Below are 22,140 nucleotides of genomic sequence, written 5' to 3' on the forward strand. Positions count from 1 at the left end.
ACACACACACACACACACACATGCACACCCACATACACACACACAAACACACAAACACACAGACACACAAACACACATAGAAACACACACACATACACACACACAAACATACGTACACACACATAAACACACATAGACACACACAGATATACACACACATACACGCTCACACACACACACACACACACACACACACACACACACACAGATATCTTCAAATAACAGGTGAAGTGGAACTCCAACTGAACATCTTTCATCAACCTATGACAGGAATGAATGGGTTGTACCTAATCAACTTGTTGAACTTGTTGGCTGTATAGAAACCCTCAAACAACTCAGGCTATTGCTGACGATACTAGTTGCTCTCCACAAGCTAATGGTAAGGTTCCATTGCAAAAGATAATACATACAAATCTCACTGAACATAGAGAACTCAAACTGGTGCCTCCTTAGAGCCTTCACCATGTGCTGGTGATTGTTCTAGGTGATGATATTCTGCACTCTCGAAGGAGAAAGGTAAATGTCAGCCTAGCTACAAACCCTTTGATCTGTGATGAACTGCCTGGAAGATGCTCTAGTGTAATAATGGCAAAAAGTTTAAGGGAATAACCAACATTATCCGACTATTTAAGTGCCTCTCTGACACTGCTTGGGGTCAAAAACCTGTGATGTTAGGCTAGGAACCTAGGATACTAAACCAAATACCACTGTTCTCCTAAAGAAACAGAGCAATAAAGTGGTACCTTATCACATCCTTCAATACTCATAGATTCCTTATGAGGCCTCATAAAGAAGATTTCTCTTGAAGTAATTAGGAATAAATGCAGAATCCCATAACTGGATGATGTGTCAAGTAACAGACAGTAACAGACATTGGGGTACAAAGTACTTTTTTGTGATGTCTCCATCAAATACATCCGCTCATGGCCTAGTGATCCCTGTGGAAGAGGTGTCAGGAGGAGGGTAAGAGTCACAGGGATGGAGGACAGCAAGGAAACAAAGATTTCTAAACATATCAGGATCAGTGCTCATAATAAAGCACTAGAGGTATGTACAGGGTTTTTAGGGGTCTTCACAAGATGGTGTCCTCTAGCTGAGAGAAGTGTACATGTGTCCCCAATTGCAATTATTAAGTTCTTTTAAATGAAATAAATGTTTTCAATGGGAGTCTCATTGGTGAAACAAACCACTCTTAAGTAAGTCCCATCCCCAGAAGAAGATGGCCATGAGACCACAAAAAATTACTTTTTTCAGTTACTTCATCTCTTAAAGTTTTGTCAGGAACTTCTTTTAACCTTATGAGAACCTTTGCTTATATGTCATGGCTTCAGTATTTTGTTTTCATGAATATGCCTACCTATCTATGTTTCTTTTGCTTTTTCATTGGTACTATTTCTTCTGTTTCCTTGTGCTTTCCCCCCCATTCTAATGTGTTTGTTTTTGTTATATCTAATTTATTATCACTATTATTATTATTAATATTATTATTATTTAGATGCATCTTTGTTTTCTATTAAGAGATCAAGAGAATATGGATTCAGTTGAAGTAGAGGTGGGAAGAATTTTGGAAGTGTTTGGAGAGAGAAAACCATAATCATAATATATTATAGGAAGAAAATCTATTTTAACTAAATAATTTGAAAACAACAAATATTTTAAAAATTAAAATGAATGGATATTTTTACATGTATAGAGAACTGAACAGATAACTGTGACTTCCAAAAAGTTGCATAAAACACTTTCTGCTCTAAATCAAAGAGAAATATGCAATTGCTGGCATTTAATCGTCTCTAGTAACAAAAAAAACTGTCATGACACAGCTGTGACCACCAAGGTACAGCAAAGTAAGTATGGCCATCTGAGACTCATGGAAATCACCAATATATGATGGTGACCACAGTCTTCATATATGAGATTGTCTGGAATTTACCTGAAGGAAACAAAGCAACAGTGAGGAAGGGATATTGTAGTGCCAAAACATGCACTTAGAGTAACATTCTCTCACAGGACCACAATACTTCAACTTCCTTTCCACATGGCTAGAATGGGAACACTTAATGTCCAGGTGGTATATACAGGCTATTAACAACTCTATCTGCAATCAGTTCAAAGGAACCAGGGCACTCCCTTTATTGACTTTTTCCTTTAGAACATAATAAAGACAGTATGAACTGCAACCTTCAGAATCAAAAACTGAGTTACTTAACGTGTGGGCCAAAATGTGAATGTGAGAAATTCCTTGATAATAAAAAAGACTGACATATTTCAGAATGCCAGAAATTAATGTCATGATTGACATCCAGGGAAAAAGATTATGATCCATATGGCTAAGATTTAGGTATCAATATCATCATTATCATTAATTAAAATTATTCTGTTGACCATTAAATAGAACTAATTCTTTTAGATAAAGAATAAAGTTCAGTATACACCTTTTCAGTTGGTGAATTCAAATAGTGTCATTTTGAAGATGGAAAATCTGTCTATTTTTAGAATTTGAATACATGAAACTGTTGAATGAGCAATTATAAATTTTCGGAAGCTACACTGTAATCAAATATAAACATGATCACTCTTCTAAAGACTTAGAAATTTTTAGGTCTGGCAGGGACCTAGAAGCTAGGTCATTTTTACATTCCACCATAGTGCAAATTGCTAACAGAGAACGATTGTGAGGGGCTGAACTTTTATAACTGTATTTTAACTTCTCAGAGTTGTTAAAGAAAGTACAGTAATGTACTTTGCCCACACAGAGGAAAATGGAGGTTTCTATTCTTAGAGAAGTGTTTCAGAGCTCATCTAAGTTTTCTGTGTTTTTCTTCCTTGGAACATCTTGCAATGGTTCTGTTCCAAATCAATTGTGGCTTGATACCTAAGTAAACCATAATATGTCATGTGCTATTTTAAAATTTGTTTTTTAAAGAATTCATTGCACATATGCACTATAAGAAGCATAGCACAGAAGATCAATTTGTCACAAAATATGTTGTTATGATATAAGAAAGATGATTTGGTGCCTTTAATGTTTGTTTTCTAAGGAAAATCCTGATTACTCAAGGGAGGGTTTCCCTTTCTCAAGTCTATCTACGTTAGGAGAAGCTGAGCTCATTAGCCATAGAAGAAACCAACCTATTTTTTAAGTTTTTTTTTGTCATACTTTAATGCTATTAAATTTTGGTCAATAACCTATGATGAATACTCTTCTGAGAACATATGAGAAAATGCCCTTCCTCTTGACAAAACTGTTACAGAACTAGGAATACACACTTATAGATTAATTGCTTACCTTGCCTGACACCCTGGACCCAATATTAGGTAATGTACACAAACTCTCTCTCTCTCTCTCTCTCTCTCTCTCTCTCTCTCTCTCTCTCTCTCTTTCTCTCTCTCTCTCTCTCTCTCTCACGCACACGCAAACACACATTCTTTATTTTGAATTTTTGCACCTTTTTGGTATGTCTACATTAATATTTTAGAAGATAAATTCTGGTGGCATGAAATAATTCAAATATAAATATTAATTACTGATTTTTAGTACATAATGTTTTCTAGTACCATTTATCCCTAAGCAAATAGGGTTAGAACATAGAGATCAGACTATTTGTTTAATATTGATCAAAGCATTAAATCTAAGAAGTGAGATTTGATCACCATTGCCAGCCATTCACTCTAAGTAGCTCATGGCTTCCTTGCCATGATTATTTTCATGAAATTTAAAGGATACATCAACTTAACATTAGCTGCCATCTGGAACCTGTATTAGTGATTTGGTCAAAAAGACAAAAATTAACCCATTACCTATTTAGACAATTAAACTAGATTCTCATGCTTTGGGAAAATGAAAATATGATTATATTATCTGTGCTATGCCACGGTAGCATAGGAAGCCAAATTTCAAAAGCTTAGTGTTTTTATGGTCACAAACTTTTTATTTCTTGCTCTTAGTCTCACTGCCTTTTCAAAATGTATAATTGACTGAGGTAGCTCTGCTCTGCGAAAAGATATGCTTTTCGATTTTTTTCCTATGCCATTTGGGGCATGAATGCTCTTCATACAGCAAGCAGCAAAGGAAAAGGATACAAAGGATCCAGTACGCCTCTTCCTGCTCGCACTGAGGAGTAATGCCACTGTGTATTAATTTGGCTAATGCAAGTCACATAGAAATGATCATCTGTGTTCTAGGGAACTGTAGTCGATTCTCAGAAGTAGTGGAGTGAAAATCTGCTAAAAAATACTGTCTTACATAATGCTGTGTGTACTGGCTACAGTTTCAAAAGACCAGACACGTTCGTCATTCAACCTTGGTCTAATTACTATTACTGAAACCCATTTAATATGCCAACTCAAAAAATTTAAATCCCTGATTCTTATTCTATATTCCAACCATTTTTATTAATTATATTTATTTACTTTATATCCCAAATGCAGCCTCTCTTCCCTTCTCTCTTCTCAGTTCTTTAATGTAACTACCCCTCCCTCCATCATTCCCTACTCCCCGTCTCCTCAGAAAAGAGAAGCCTGCCATAGATATCATCCAGCCTTGGCATATCCTGTTACAGTAAGACTAGGTGTATCTTCTTCTACTGAAGCTATATGAGACATCCTAATTAGGAGAAAAGTGTCCAAAGCCAGGCAATGGAGTCTGAGTGTCAGAGACAGCTTTTGCTCCCACTGTAGAATTCCTATATGAAGACCAAGCTACAGAACTGTTATATATGGACAGAGGCACGAGGTCAGTCCCATCCAAGATCTGTCTCTGGTTGGTGGTTAAGACTCTGTGAGCCTGTATAGGCCAGGTTACTTTACTCTGTAAACTAACAATTTTTGTGAACACAGTATTTAATTTTTCTAATTCCTCTTTATTTTCTTTAATTTAACTTGTTTATTTATATAATTCACCCATTCAAAATATAGATCCTATCTGTTCGTTATTAATCATAAAATACAAGATATATACAGCAACTCTCTAGCATTTAATTTGAGCAGGAGCAAATACAGAAAACAGTTTTGTGGTGTATACACAATAATCTGATTTTTTTTATTATTAATCATTCCATTCACTTATATGTCAAATGATATTCCTCTTCTCAGTTACCCTTCCACAACCTTCCCATCTCTCATCTGCCCTCTCCATCCTCCACTTTCTCTTTGTGAAGATGCTCTTCCAACTACCCACCCACCCCTGCCCCACTGCTTCAGCATTCCTCTACCTTGGAGCATCAAACCTCCACAGGACCAACGGGCTCCCCTCTCATTGATGTAAACAAGCCCATCCTATGTTACATATGTGTCTAGAGCCCTGGAGCCCTCCTTGTACTCTCTTTGGTTGGTGGTCTATTCCCTAGGAGCACTGGGTGGTCCCGCCAGATCACATTGCTCTTACCATGGGGGCTGCAATTCCCCCACCCCTCACCTCTGCTTCTCCAGTCCTTCAATCCCCACTGGGATCCCTGAGCTCAGTCTGACAGTTGGAACCATGCATCCTCATCTACATTTGAGAGTGCTGTCAGAACTCCCAGGAAACAGCCGCATCAGGTTCCTGTCAGAAAGTGCCTCTTGGCAACAGCAACAGTATCAGTGTTTGGTGTCTGTAGACAGGATGGATTCCCAGGTAGGGCATTCCTTGGATGGCCCTTTCTTCAGTCATTGCTCCACTATTTGCCCCTGTCTTTCTTTCAGACAGGAACATTTCTGGGTTAAAAACTTTCACATGGGTGGGTGGCCCCATCCCTCTACCAGGGGGCCATGCCAATCTATTAGAGGTGGTTTCTACAGGTCCTATCTCCCCTTCACATTGCAATTTTAAAAACATTTTAATAGTCCTTTTTTCTATGTAATAGTTCTATCATTAAAATTATTTTCTTGGTGATCTTAAGGGCTTCAGTATAATCTCAATTTTCAAGAGTTATCAGTTTGAGTCAAGCCTTAGGCTACGTAGTGAGTAGCTACCATACTGGCTACTTAATGAATGATATCTAAAGCCCCATTCACAGACCTGCACAAGTCCAAACAAATATAATAAGTTCTAGCATGTCTGGAGAAGAAGTCAAGGACATCCCACACAGCTGAAAAGTTATTGGAATCTGATGGCTGCTAAGAAGAGAAGAATTTGTTTCTTTAGTGATGTCATCTTTGATTGGCTTTCTATACTCTAATGGATGGCTTTGTACAGACATGTAATGACAACACCAATGGACTCAGTGGGTTAAAAATAGTAATATGGGACTTAAAGAAGGAGAAGTGGTGGGAATTACATGGGAAGAGTGGAGGGAAGGTTACAGGGGTGGATTTCACCCAAGTAATTTGTATAGAGACTTGAAGTTCTCAGACAAAAAACATATAAATAAATAAATGCTCACCTGCTTGCATTTGATAAATTTAAAGTTTTTGATAAGTTAAATTTAATAAAGTTGATGTCTACAATAATTTATTTTTTCAGAACTGAGTACCAAACCCTGGGCCTTGCGCTTGCTAGGCAAGTGCTCTACCATTGAGCTAAATCCCCAACCCCAATAAATAATTAATGAAGCAGGTTCCAGTAGATATCTGGTGGTATACAGAGAGAGCTCCATTGGATATGTCTCACTATTTGCCTTGTAAAATCATGTTTGAACTTTAGAAGCCTGTGGGCCACTAACACCTGGCTTCTCGATTTTGCTGAGATTCGGCTGCTACATGTTTTCATTATGTACTGTCACGTTGTACTCCATTCACAAACTAGGCTACTTTGTAACTAATATTCAACATTGAACCATGATTAATTTAGCACTTCAAGTACCCTGACCAGTTTATGTTCTTCTGTGATAGTCCATTACAAAGCTATCCTGTGCCATTTCATATGATTGATTAGGAAAGAGCCAGGACCTTACACTTGAAGACATTTTCATTCTTTTTCACTGGTCATGAATCTTACCACATGCCCATTCTGATAACAGAGAAGGGTCAAAGGTCCATTTATTAAGCAGCAATGTGTGGAATACTAGAAGTTCACATGTTATGCCTTATCAAAGCCCAGAAATAAAAAAATAACAAAGAAACTTTGAATTAGGAGGGAGACTATTTTTTTTTCAGATAGTATCCCCTTCACAGTTTCTAGCATGATCAAAAGTGAATTCATGAACTCAGAGGCAGAAAAATCAATAAAAGATATCAGCTTCATGCTACCTATAATTTCTGTCAAGATTTTTCAGTTGTAGTATGGATATAATGGCATTTTCACTATTGTATTAGACCAGTTTAGTTAAAAACAAATGCATAGGGATAGTTAGTTTAGCTTAAGAACTTGAATGCAATTCTACCAAAAGTCACCATGCAATAGTTTCCTATTCTATAAATACACACACACACACACACACACACACACACACACACACACACACACAGACGTTAGCATGTAAATATACACACAATTGCGCAAGCACAAATAGGAATGTCACACACACATTGTGTATACCAACATGCAAACACAGAGAGGCATGTGAATAAACACATTCTGTCTCTCTCTCTCTCTCTCTCTCTCTCTCTCTCTCTCTCTCTTATAATTGTTCTTTATAAATAATAGAAAAGGGTGACTGGTGGTTTAGTTTGCATGTAGGGAAAATGTTGCTGAATTTTGTGATGTTTCTCAAAGTATTTTACTAACTTGAAAATTTTATTGCAGTATTATTCTCATGCAGATGTAAGTATGCTACATGTCAGAATAAACTTAATGGATTATGCTACATAAGTTAAAAATTGTTTTATTTATTACTAAGATGATTGCTATTGAAAGTTCAATTTTCATACTTAAGTTCATGACATTGAAAATATTAGGCTTTTTGATTTATGATTTTATTGTGCATGACATTACATTGTGCATGCATGTCTGAATATGCAATACGTGTATGTTTAGTGCTCATGGAGGCCAAAGAGGGTCTCATATTCCCAAGAACTGGAACTACTATTGGTTTTAAGCCATCATGTAAGGACTAGTAATCAAATCTGGATCCTCTTCAAGTACTCTTAATTTGTGAGCCACCTTTCCAAGTATATTTTAAAATAAATATCACAAGGATTTTAGACCTTAAATCTAAATATAAATGTAAACAATGTGCAGTAATATTTTCTAATAATTTTACAATAATTAGTATATGGCTACTTCTTTATTCAAGTTTGCTTCTAAAATTTTCATTGATTTACTTACTGAAAATTATTTGAACTTTAAGTCTGTTCATAAAACACAGTGACCTACCAGACATATTAGGTAATACATTTAAAACTTTGACTATGTTTTTTCATAATAAAGCCCAAAGGTATTTTTACTGATCTTATTCATGCTTCTTCATGTTTTATCACTGTGTACATGATTAAGAATTTAACATTGGTAAAGTCTCAAAATGGTATGCACTCATCTTTCTCAGGAAGCTCACGATTTTGAACATTTCCTAAAGATAGATCTCAGGTACTAAGTAAACATGTACACCCTGATAACTCAGTGGAGAAGGGAACATATCTGAAATGATTAAGACACAAATGGAACATATTATAAAGGATTTGTTGCATAAATATAACCACACATAATAATTCATGATGGAAATGTGTTCTTTCTTTAAAAAGAATCATCCTCATCCAAAACTAGAGAAAAACTAAGACTTTTGTACACAAAGATAACACTTTCATGGTAAGATATTAATATTCAAACCCTAGCTTCAGGATTTTCTGAAAAGAACATGAATTATCTTGTAGCCAATAGAATACTACCTCCTTAATTCAGTTGGTTTGAATTATTCGATGGTCTATTCAATTCTGTGGATTTGTCTCTATATTACTTCTAGGACTATTGAAAAGAAATACTATTTTCTATAAAACATTGTTACTCGGCACACTCTGAAATCGTAAATAGGAAAATAGGATGTTTGAGATAATTTATTTGTAAATCCAGCAAATAATATATTTAAATAAAGTAACCTAAATAAATTTGTCCTACCTAGCACTGCAGTGCCTATTTCAATAATATAAACTATTATTTCCAGGTTTTACAATGTAGACTTTAATATATTTCACACTGATTCATAAGTAAACATCCTATTGCCAATGTATATTAAAGACACATTCTTCTGTGTTGTTTTCCTTAAGTCTTTGATAGTGCCTTTTGACTTTCAAATGTCTTACTCATGCATGCCAGGGGACATTTAATGGTGGCATTATTGGCGTGATGGATAGATGGCTCTAATTTCCCTGTGCATTATAAAACCTGTAGGAGAGTCTCTGTTGCCTGCAGGATAACTGTTAGTACACCACTCTCTATCAGCTGTGATACGCATCTTTTCAGATTTTACTCAATATATTCTTTTGGGGGAAGGAGAAATTTTCTGTTATAAATACCTACTATAGAAAATCTAGATTATCTTCCTCTATATTTGCTTCCTTTCCTTTTCATTGGAGAACACATAAGCAAATAAATTAGTCCCACAGTCTTCGATTATAACCCATTACACAGAAACTCCTTCAAAGGACAGAACTCACTGAGGTGGTTCCCTTGTGATTTGCTACATTCTTCCAGTATTCCCATTCAATTTACTTTTTGTGCCAATATGTAGCAGCACAAAACTAAGTCATGAATTAAGCTTCCTTAGAGATCAAAGTGAAGTCATAAATTAGTTTATATCTTTTTTCCCACTGAAGTTGAAAAACTGAAGTTAAATAGAGAAAATGATCCCAGAATATTTAAAACATTTTAACCTTAGTCCTTGGCACAAAGCTTACTTCAGACATTGCTTCTCATTGATTTTATTGAATTTAATCTCTAATGAGCAAGGTTTTAGGTTTCATAACTGCAATTCTATCTTTACAGGTGTGTCACAGAAGCAATTGCTATTTTTATAGGTAATTACCATTTATATAATTAGATTAGGAACATTGGTAACTGAAAAGATGGTGGAAATTGATCAGTGACATTCTAAAGTCTGACACTGCCATCAAGCTTGTGACATGTTCTGAAGCACTGAGAAGTGAGGAAAGGGGGAGAGAAGTTATTAAAACAGCATTGTACTTTCAGATAGCACCATCGTTAGGACCAAAGTCTAGTAGATTAGAATCTTGGAACTTTGTGATATTCAAACTATGAAATAGGAATATTTTGTGATGACTACTAAAATGAACGTGTACTATAGGTTAATTCTACAGTTTCATTTTCTAATGGAATTAATTACTGGGCGTTGAGTAGCCTAAATAGCTGTCCTGTCCATTATTGTCTCTATGCTGACTCCAGCATGATGGAGATCCCCTGTTGTCTCATCCACCTGTTCTAAATTGACAACCAAATGTGTCCTTTCCCCGAGGCTCCCTTTTGTAATGTTGGCTATGAAGAAAAGCTGATGCCTTCTCTGAGATTTGACATTCTAGTATAATGCCCTTCCATAACTGATTGAGGACATTTCATTTAAGCTTCCAGGAGTTTTCTCTTACTGTAACCATCTTGAATATCTAATGGGACAAGATGTTTGTTGAACTGAATATTAACAGTCAGGGATGCACGTGTTTGTGTGTGTTTGTGTGTGTGTGTGTATGTGTGTGTGTGTGTGTTTGTCATGGAATGAATTTTCTATCATATTTTAAGCAAAATAATGTATGAAATTGTATTAGTTATAAATTTACAGTTTTTCAGAAATTAGACATCTGCAAAAATATACAGCTATAATACTGAAGAAATTATTTAAGAGCCACAATACTTAAATAATTCTGTAAATTTTAGTGGGTAAAACAATTATTACTGTAATTTGATTGGTATCATGTATATAATTTGTGAAGAATTTTACATCTTTTTTTTCCCACCCGGGTGAAGATATTCTGCTTTGAGAAATACAAAGGGACTTTGAATTTAAATTGGCAGTCTGGAAATAGTAATATTTAATGATCATCATAAATACTGAGTAAAATCATAATATCCAATAAAAATTTTCCTTTATACCCACAGAAATTCGTTCCAAAAATTGTCACACCATAGATGCCTGAAGTGGAAACTTAATAGTTTCTTTGGAAAGTCAGTCATGTCCAACGATGTGTTGCTGGGGTACACAGGTGAAAGGCTGTCTTGCTAAAAGCAGACATATAAAAGAATGTTTTCCTGAAGCAGACACAGGTGAAAGGATGTTTTGCTATAATACACAGGTGAAAGGTTGTGTGATTTAAAGAGTATAAATCTGACCTCAGACAAAGTGGGAGCAGGAGTATTGGTTCAATTTGCTCCACCTTACTATTCTTTGCTAGCCACAGGCATGCATTGGTTCACCTTAAATAGCATTGTAGAGTTGCTTGTGGTAACACCATTGAGAAGAACTTGCTAGAGTACAGCTTCTGAGAGTCCTGTGACTTCTTGGCACTTCAGTGCTCTCAGGCCAGTTGGTGAGCCTGGTAGCTTCTTTAGGATTGCATGAGAGTTGGTTCAAGTGTGGTGTCTGCCTGCCAAGGGAACTTGTCTGCAGCTGCTGATGTGTATTTGGTGTTTCTGTTGGGACTGAACTCAGAAGATCCAGCTTATCCCCAAAGAATGATTGCTAAAGAGGTCCACCTCCCCTATATCTTAATAACTTTTCTCTTCTATTACCTCTGATGGGTGGAGGGCAAGAGGAAAGGTTAAAAGTTTGTTAAACTAGATTGAAACATTTTATGTCTACAGACACTAAAATCTCAGATACTGAGTTCCCTTAACTTAAATCTAACAGTAATTAATTATTGTAACTTCAGTACCTCTTTCTTCATTCTTATAATACATTTTTGCTCACTTATGATTACTAATGCAATGCAAATGCAATGTAAATTGTTATGCTGTTATATTCTATAAATGAAAAACTGAGGGTTTTCAATATAGAAAAAAATAGTTTTTTTTTTCATAATTTTAGAACCACTCTTCGGTTGAATTCAAGAACATTGAATCTATAGCCCATGTCATCTATGAACTTCATGCTAGTTACAATCTGTGGAAGACTCAGGAATGTGTAGGAAGCTTCCATTCTCTTAGATGGGGAAAATGGGAAATTAGACAGACAGACAGACAGACACAAAAACACACATACAGAGGAGGCAAGGGGGAGAGAGACAGAGACAGAGAGACAGAGACAGAGAGAAAAGGAAGAAGGGAAGGAGGAAAGAAGGAGAGAAGGAAGGAAGGAAGGAAGGAAGGAAGGTAGGAAGCATTAGAAAGGAAAACAGGAAGACTTAAATCCTTTCTACGGAACTTTCCTAAATCCAGGAGTGGTCAGCTTGGCAGGATGACTTTTTTTCAAACTTTGTTTGAAAAGTGTACAGTTGAGCAATATAAAGACATAATAAGAATTTCTATCATAAAGTCATGTTGGATTTTGTCCACAGTTTTTTCTGCATCTATTAAAATGATCATGCAATTTTTGTCTTTATATTCATTTACATGGCTTGTTACATTCTCTCTCTCTCTCTCTCTTTATATATATATATATATATATATATATATATATATATATATATATATATATCAAACATCTTTGTATAATCTTTCTGATGTCTGCTTTCTAATTTTAAGTATTTTATTGAGTATTTTTGAGTCTATGCTGATCTTGGATCTTGGCTGAATTTTCTTGGTGTATCTTTACCTGGTTTGCATATTAGAATGAGTTTGGCTTCATAGAAGGAGTCTGAGAGTGCTCCATCTCTTTATAATTTTTATTATTAATTATTTTACTTACATCTCAAATGTTGCCCCCTTGTAGAGGGCCACAATAACATTCGCCACCACTAGATGGCGCTGGCTTCCACTGCGCCCCACGTGGAAGGCCGAGCTAGACAAGATGGTGCTGGCCTCCGCCGCAACAAGCCGACTTCCTTTCAGGAAGTTAACTGTGTGTGCATGTGCAAGAGTGCCTTCGTGACAGGTCTTTGCCCATTCCGGGGCGTGCCTTATGAGATCATGGGTAAGCGACCAATCAGGTGTGGATGCGTCGCACTAGGGTGTATATAGCCGCGCGATGCGGGCTCTCGGGGGCTTCTCCTTAAGATATTAATAAAGTTTGGTCGCAGCTAGAATTCCTATGTCCACGCATGTTTTCTTGCTGGCGAAGTCGCGCGTGGGACATTTGGTGCCGAAACCTGGAACAAAAGCCACACCATCGCCAGGCACCAAGGAGGGCCTCCGTTTCACGGAAGGGATCCAGAAGCTGCGGAACGCGGGTGAGACTCTGAGAGACAATGTTTAGCCTTGATCTGTTCCATCTCACTCCTTTGCCGGATGCAGCAGGAGCCTCTATGGTTGCTCTGACAGCCCTCGGGCTTTTTCTATTGACCTTTGAGTTTCTAGTTACCACAAAACAGCGTCAGAGGTCGCATGGGAGCTGCCCAGCTGTAACAGCAAAGCAGAGAGCGTTGGGGGAAGGGCAAGGCGGTGTGTCAGAAACAGGGTTAGATAAGGAATTAAAGAGTTCAAAGAGAAAAGGTGCACCTAAGAAAAAAGGCCCTTCCAATGCGGAAGCGAAAGGTTGGGGAAAGAACGCCCCGGGAGAGGAAAAGGGAGGAGATAAAAGGAACACAGTATTTTGGGAGAAAAATTTTGTCTTTGTGCTTGTAAAAGGTGTGATTAAGCTCCCGCGCTGGCCCGCGGGATGCCGCGGCATCCGTGCGCTGACGCGACAGCTTTGCAGAGTCATACTGATTAGGCTTGATAAAGGTAGACCGCCTGAAAATTTATTCAGGAGAATCAAACAGAAGGACATCTCAATGCCCATGCACAGCTTGATGAAGTTAATGTAATTGGGTTGTGAGTAAAAATATCAGGACTGTTTCACTTCCATACCATTGGCGAATGTCAGTCCTGCTGCTCAGATAATATATCTTGATATCTTACAGGAATTGGGTTTCAACACGTTGATGGACTAGTCCAGGAATTGAAACAATCCATCGTCCATATCGTCTCCACTCGAGTGGATAGTCACCGTGAACACCATCTGTTTTTTTTCCCCTCTTTGTTTATTGTTTGTCCCTGGTGCACCAGGATGTCCCCATGTCTGTCAGTGTATGTCTGTGGTTTTCGTTTCTCATTGTTTGAATGTTTTATGTTTCATGTTCAAAAGAAAAAATGGTAAAAACTTTATCTGCCGGTCGTTTACACCTTGATTTGGTTTTAACTCGTTTCAAGAAAGGAACAATGAATAAAAAACAGTTTCAGTCAGGCCTTTAGAGCCATACACCTGTAGCTAGGAACATAGGTCAGCTGGAGAAGCTGCCCAGAAGCTAAGCGTATGCATGAGCTGATCTTAAAGGCGCCAGTAGCTTCTCAGTTTCTTTGGTACAATAGTTGAGAGCTGTTTCTCTTAGAGAGATCCCTGACTTATTATTTGACTCAACAGGTGACAAGATGCTTCTCTTAAAATCATAGCTAAAAAGGTAAAAATGGTGTTTGGTCTAAATATTAAAGATATGTGTAGCCACTTCAATTTGTTTCTGATTGGTTTTAAATGTGTAAATATGCTCTACTTGCCTTGGTCATAGATTGTTGGCTTTTTAGTTATTGGATATGGTTAAAAAGGTATAACATTGGTAACAAAAAGTTGGCTTAAAACTATAATTTGGATGAAGTCATTCTAGATAACATGTGACATGGGCCAACCTAGGGAAACAGGTCTAAATTGAGATAATATTTTTATGGAATTCTTATCCTAGAAACCAGGCTTCTAAAAGAATTTAGGACAATGTCTCATTGTTGAGGTACTAGAGACTACGCCATCGTGTGTTCATATATAGGAATTGGCAGTCAAACTTTGTACTAGTTTGTTGGAGGTCGAGTTTTGCTTTCCTAGTTGTGGTTTGCCCTGAAGCTATCTGTATTTTAATTTCTAATTCCACTGCCCCAAGAACAGCTGCCTAGTCACATATGCAGGACTCAGGTGACTTTCCAAAGTTGTGGCTGTGCTCTGGTGTTACAAAGAGAACTTAAAGATTGTGATTAAGGATTGCCAGTGTTACATTGACTAACTCAAACTTATTTGTAATTAATAAAAAATCAAACAGGTAGAGATTGTTACAGGATTCACGAAAGATTGATGAGGTTTTAGAACTTGTGAGAACATTACAGCCAGTCTGTTTACTCCAGCTGCCATTTCAAGATCGATCTAGAGGATTGATTTTGAGTTTTCATTCCGTGAGCTTGTTTATAGTTTTGGAGAGCCCATAAAGTGATATCATTAGAAATGGCTAACAGTCTTATATTAGGTAATTTTGTTGCTTCTTCAATGTAAAAGGTTAGAACTTAAATCTTTCAGTGTATATGGAAATTTTTACTACGAACCTTTGCTCTCAAAATGAGCTTTAGTATTTGGGGAGTAGCTGTTATACTACTCCAGAAAAGAATATTTGAAGCTAATTTTAAGCTTCTAAGGATATGTTAATTGGCTAAGTACCTCACCCTACCAGAGGACTTAGGTCTTTGTTATGCACATTGGAGACAAAGCTTCAGCTGTGTTAATACAGAATTGTAGACTAGAGTCACGGAAGTATTTTAAAAAGAAACCTGGTAAAACATATCTTATTCCAAACAACAGTTAATTGGTTATTACAAAATACTGATATTTGGCCTTTTACATATACAAATTTTTCAGACAAAATTGATAATTTTACTCTTTCCATGCTTTTGTACTTCCTGTATATTTGTACATAAAACCCATAGGAAGTGTGCTTAGTGTATTTATAGGTGGTTCATCTAATGAAAAGGCTACATATATGATTGGATCACTTGTTTATTCTCTTGAGTTTCCCCTGCTTCAACACAGACTATTAAATTATGTGCTGTAGCCACTGCTTTTAAAATGTTAAAAAATCAAGCTTTCAATTCATATACTGATAGCCAATGTGTGGCTTGTGGTTTACAATTGATTTCAATTACTTAATGCTTTATTAGAGACAGGTTTTCTACTTAAAACCAGTGAGTGATTTCAGTGTAAATTGTCTGACAACTCACTGTCCTTTCAGTGCTCTGGCTCAGACAACTAAACAAAACCATAGACCCAGCTCTTTGAAAATGGTAATGGAGTCGATATGAAAAGAGGAAGACTCCATTTGCTTGCTTTCTATTCCCAGCCTCACCCTGCCAGTTCAGGGATTTCTAGTACGACTAAATCTGGACAATATTTACAAGATTTGACATTTCTAATTAATGCTTATGTTTAGGTAAATAAAGTTTGTGAGGTGCTAGAGAAATGGCTTAGTGGCTAAGAGCACTAAATACTGTTCCTTAATAGACCATTTAAGAACTCAAACTGGATTGCCTGGGCTCCTTAACAAGGGAGGACAATGATACCAGACAGATTGTAGGCCTTACATAGGAACAATTAGTCAAAAAATCTCATTCTTTATATATCCAAAACAATAATGCTGGAGACAATAATTTGGTATACAAGTCAATTTATAAATACAAGTGCTCAGTGTCCTCAATTTAATCCTCGAGGATTTACCTTAATAAATAATATCTTTACTATAGCTTAATAGATAAAAAGGGGGAGTTATCCCTGCACACTAAATAATGCTCCTTTTATTTCAATTTTAAAATTTGGATGCCAAACTATATGGCACCCTACAACTAGGCATACTTCTGCCTAGGTGAAATAGAGAGATCCACATATTGACATGATCCTGTCCAGATATTTTATATGGAGAAGAGGGAATGTTTGTGTTTTTTCTACAGGATGCTACAAGAGTGTGCCAGCTGCCTGAGTGGTTGCTGAGACTTGCTGATCCTGGTTACATGAAGATTAAGCTCTCGTGGTTCGGGTCCCTGGAGTCATTCCTCTGCCCTGAGAGGAAGATAGAAGATTCCCCTTCACCTTTTGTCATCACAGAGATTTTGCCATTGCTGCAGTCAGTTTTACCGCTACGTGTGTCCCGTTCCACTGTGGCCCGCTCTCTGACCCTCTGTGCACTGCTGCTTTCTGGAGAAGACTGGACTCCAGCCGTTGCTGCCTCCCTCATTTCCCTGGTGACTCTTGCTGCCTTAACTGGTCATTTTACAGACTGTAGCTTTACAGGAATGCTACCTGTGTAAAGCTGCTGTGGATTGGGGAACTCTGCCCTGGTTGTACAGATCTCAGAAATGTTTCCATTGTCTGCTGGTTGTTCCAGAGAAAAATGACTGATCCTGCACTGTCCTGGAAAAGACCTTGACACTTTCGCTGCTATTGTAGCAGCCATTACTGCTGCAGCCATTGTGTCTGCAGTGTCTGGAGTTATCCTCCCCCAATCTATTGTTAGACAAGCACAGTGGGTAAACTTTCTGGAGTAGTTACTAACAATTGGAAATTCTAAATTCTATTATAGGAGCGGCTTGACTATGGCCCTTGGTGGTAACAGCTGAGGTGAACCAGATGAGGTGCCCACTACTTATCGGGAGTGTCTCTGTTGGTGCAGCCCTATGCTGTAGGATTAGTGTTCATACTATGGTTGGTTTTCAAATTCAGATCTCAACAGAAACGTGACAAGGCCGTTATCACTCAAGCACTTGTGGCCATTGTACAAGGGCCTCCCCTGGAATTGGTTATCTATGCTCAGGAATTAGTCGGTATCTGAGTTCTCTGCTCTTGCACCCCATGGATCTGTGGATCCATTGCACTGGGATGAGAGAGACTCTCTCTCGGTATCTGAGTTCTCTGCTCTTGCACCCCATGGATCTGTGGATCCATTGCACTGGGATGAGAGAGACTCAATGATCCTTTGATCAGCCCTTCCACACCGCTGAGGTTTCCTCATTGCACGCGATAGGGTGATCAGGACTGTTATAAAATAATATAAAATAAATCAAGACTGTTATAAAATAAATAAATAGGGGGAGATGTAGAGGGCCACAATAACATTCGCCACACCTGATGGCGCTGGCTTCCACTGAGCCCCTCGTGGAAGGCCGAGCTAGACAAGATGGTGCTGGCCTCCGCCGCGCCAAGCTGACTTCCTTTCAGGAAGTTAACTGTGTGCACATGTGCAAGAGTGCCTTCGTGCCAGGTCTTTGCCAATTCCGGGGCGTGCCTTATGAGATCATGGGTAAGCGACCAATCAGATGTGGATGCGCCACGCTAGGGTGTATATAGCTGCGCCATGTGGGCGCTCGGGGGCTTCTCCTTAAGATATTAATAAAGTTTGGTCGCAGCTAGGATTCCTATGTCCACGCGTGTTTTCTTGCTGGCAAGGTTGCGCGTGGGACACCCCCTCCCAGGCCCGCTTGCAGAATTCTCCCCCTTATCCCCTTTCTCACTGCCTCTGAGGGGGTGTCCTGAGGAATCCCCCTTCCCTGGGACATCAAGTCTCTACAGGACTAGGTGAATCCTCTCCCAATGTGGGCAAGCAAGGCGATCCTCTGCTACATATGTGCATGGGGCCAGTTTAAGAAGTATAAGCTATAGTTCTTTGAAAGTGTGGTATAATTCTACCATGGATGCATATGGTCCTGAGCATTTTAGCTGGGAAGCATTTTATTGCTATTTCAATCTTATTTGTTGTTGATCTGTTTAGTTGGTTTACTTCTTCTTGTTTCAATTTCAGTGCTTTGACTGAATGTAGAAAATCACACTTCTTTTATGTTTTATAGCTTAATGGAGTATAAGTTTTTAAAAATATTTCTGGTCAATATTCTGAACTTCTTTGGTGTTTTTAAAATTGCAATTTTCCTTCTTCCTTTTTGATGTTAACTTTAGTCCTTTTTTCCTTTCTTTTTACGATTTGGGTCAAAACTCTTTAACCCCTTTTTATCGTCTGAAAGAACCAACTCTTAGACTTGATGATTCTTTTTGTGTTCTTTTCTTTGTTGATATCTAAATGACTTCTGCTTCTACTTCTACAAATATATCCCAAAATATAATGAAATTTCATTTAGAAAGCAAAAGACTTCCCATTCCATAGCTTCACATGATGACCAGAAGTTGAAATAATATCTAAGTTAAAAATATTTAAAATATAACTGATAGCTGGCATAGAGGTATTATTTTGGACACAGAGAAAATTGGAATGCTAATAATATTGTACATTCAACCGTAAAGGATTAAAACATGAGTCTTCCTCTTATTATTTGGAGGAAAGGTTTTTATTGGAAGAAAAATTATCACTTAAATGTCCTGTGAGGCACACTCCAAAGAATAGGAAATATACAGCAGTGATATCATTTTGAACCCATAAAAATTATTTGACTACAGTTACTTAAGCAAATAAGCATGTGTGTCTTTTTCTGAATGACTAAAAGACAGAAATTAAGGAGAGAAGCCAATATTTGATGGCGAGAGGCAAGCGCAGGAACAGATAAACCAGGTAAACAACCCCATAACTCCTAAGGAAATAGAAGCAGTCACTAAAGGTCTCCCAACCAAAAAGAGCCCAGGTCCAGACAGGTTTAGTGCAGAATTCTATCAAACCTTCATAGAAGACCTCATACCAATATTATCCAAAATATTCCACAAAATTGAAACAGATGGAGCACACCCGAATTCCTTCTATGAAGCCGCAATTACTCTTATACCTAAACCACACAAAGGCACAACAAAGAAAGAGAACCTCAGACAAATTTCCCTTATGAATATCGACGCAAAAATACTCAATAAAATTCTGGCAAGCCGAATCCAAGAGCATATCAAAACAATCATCCACCATGATCAAGTAGGCTTCATCCCAGGCATGCAGGGATGGTTTAATATACGGAAAACCATCAACGTGATCCATTATATAAACAAACTGAAAGAACAAGAGCACATGATCATTTCATTAGATGCTGAGAAAGCATTTGACAAGATTCAACACCCCTTCATGATAAAAGTCCTGGAAAGACTAGGAATTCAAGGCCCATACCTAAACATAGTAAAAGCCATATACAGCAAACCAGTTGCTAACATTAAACTAAATGGAGAGAAACTTGAAGCAATCCCACTAAAATCAGGGACTAGACAAGGCTGCCCACTCTCTCCCTACTTATTCAATATAGTTCTTGAAGTTCTAGCCAGAGCAATCAGACAAAAAAAGGAGGTAGGGGATACAGATCGGAAAAGAAGAAGTCAAAATATCACTATTTGCAGATGATATGATAATATATTTAAGTGATACCAAAAGTTCCACCAGAGAACTACTGAAGCTGATAAACAACTTCAGCAAAGTGGCTGGGTATAAAATTAACTCAAATAAATCAGTAGCCTTCCTCTACACAAAAGAGAAACAAGCCAAGAAAGAAATTAGGGAAACAACACCCTTCATAATAGACCCAAACAATATAAAGTACCTCGGTGTGACTTTAACCAAGCAAGTAAAAGATCTGTACAATAAGAACTTCAAGACTCTGAAGAAAGAAATTGAAGAAGACCTCAGAAGATGGAAAGATCTCCCATGCTCATGGATTGGCAGGATTAATATAGTAAAAATGGGCATTTTACCAAAAGCGATCTATAGATTCAATGCAATCCCCATCAAAATACCAATCCAATTCTTCAAAGAGTTAGATAGAACAATTTGCAAATTCATCTGGAATAACAAAAAACCCAGGATAGCTAAAACTATCCTCAACAATAAAAGGACTTCAGCGGGAGTCACTATCCCTGAACTCAAGCAGTAGTACAAAGCAATAGTGATAAAAACTGCATGGTCTTGGTACAGCGACAGACAGATAGACCAATGGAATAGAATTGAAGACCCAGAAATGAACCCACACACCTATGGTCACTTGATTTTTGACAAAGGAGCCAAAACCATCCAATGGAAAAAAGATAGCATTTTCAGCAAATGGTGCTGGTTCAAGTGGAGGTCAACATGTAGAAGAATGCAGATTGATCCATGCTTATCACCCTGTACAAAGCTTAAGTTCAAGTGGATCAAGGACCTCCACATCAAACCAGACACACTCAAACTAATAGAAGAAAAACTAGGGAAGCATCTGGAACACATGGGCACTGGAAAAAATTTCCTGAACAAAACACCAATGGCTTATGCTCTAAGATCAAGAATCGACAAATGGGATCTCATAATACTGCAAAGCTTCTGTAAGGCAAAGGACACTGTGGTTAGGACAAAACGGCAACCAACAGATTGGGAAAAGATCTTTACCAATCCTACAACAGATAGAGGCCTTATATCCAAAATATACAAAGAACTCAAGAAGTTAGACCGCAGGGAGACAAATAACCCTCTCAAAAAATGGGGTTCAGAACTAAACAAAGAATTCACAGCTGAGGAATGCTGAATGGCTGAGAAACACCTAAAGAAATGTTCAACATCTTTAGTCATAAGGGAAATGCAAATCAAAACAACCCTGAGATTTCACCTCACACCAGTGAGAATGGCTAAGATCAAAAACTCAGTTGACAGCAGATGCTGGCGAGGATGCGTAGAAAGAGGAACACTCCTCCATTGTTGGTGGGATTGCAAACTGGTACAACCATTCTGGAAATCAGTCTGGAGGTTCCTCAGAAAATTGGACATTGAACTGCCTGAGGATCCAGCTATACCTCTCTTGAGCATATACCCAGAAGATGCCCCAATATATAAAAAAGACACGTGCTCCACTATGTTCATCGCAGCCTTATTTATAATAGCCAGAAGCTGGAAAGAACCCAGATGCCCTTAAACAGAGGAATGGATACAGAAAATGTGGTACATCTACACAATGGAATATTACTCAGCTATCAAAAACAACGGCTTTATGAAATTCGTAGGCAAATGGTTGGAACTGGAAAATATCATCCTGAGTGAGCTAACCCAATCACAGAAAGGCATACATGGCATGCACTCACTGATAAGTGGCTATTAGCCCAAATGCTTGAATTACCCTAGATGCCTAGAACAAATGAAACTCAAGACGGATGATCAAAATGTGAATGCTTCACTCCTTCTCTAAAAGGGGAACAACAATACCCTTGGCAGGGAAGAGAGAGGCAAAGATTAAAACAGAGACTGAAGGAACACCCATTCAGAGCCTGCCCGACATGTGTCCCATACATATACAGCCACCCAATTAGACAAGATGGATGAAGCAAAGAAGTGCAGACCTACAGGAGCCGGATGTAGATCGCTCCTGAGAGACACAGCCAGAATACAGCAAATACAGAGGCGAATGCCAGCAGCATACCACTGAACTGAGAATAGGACCCCCGTTGAAGGAATCAGAGAAAGAACTGGAAGAGCTTG

The 22,140-nt window shown here is 37.9% G+C and overlaps 1 long non-coding RNA gene across 1 annotated transcript in view; it reads right to left on the reverse strand.

Moving 5' to 3' along the window:
- The window catches only part of LOC120096593 (uncharacterized), a 57,639-nt gene that overhangs the window by 33,301 nt on the left and 2,198 nt on the right, over nucleotides 1-22,140 (reverse strand). The gene's annotated exons all lie outside the window — the stretch shown is intronic.

Source organism: Rattus norvegicus, chromosome 14 (genome assembly GCF_036323735.1).
Source record: "Rattus norvegicus strain BN/NHsdMcwi chromosome 14, GRCr8, whole genome shotgun sequence".
NCBI lineage: Eukaryota > Metazoa > Chordata > Mammalia > Rodentia > Muridae > Rattus > Rattus norvegicus.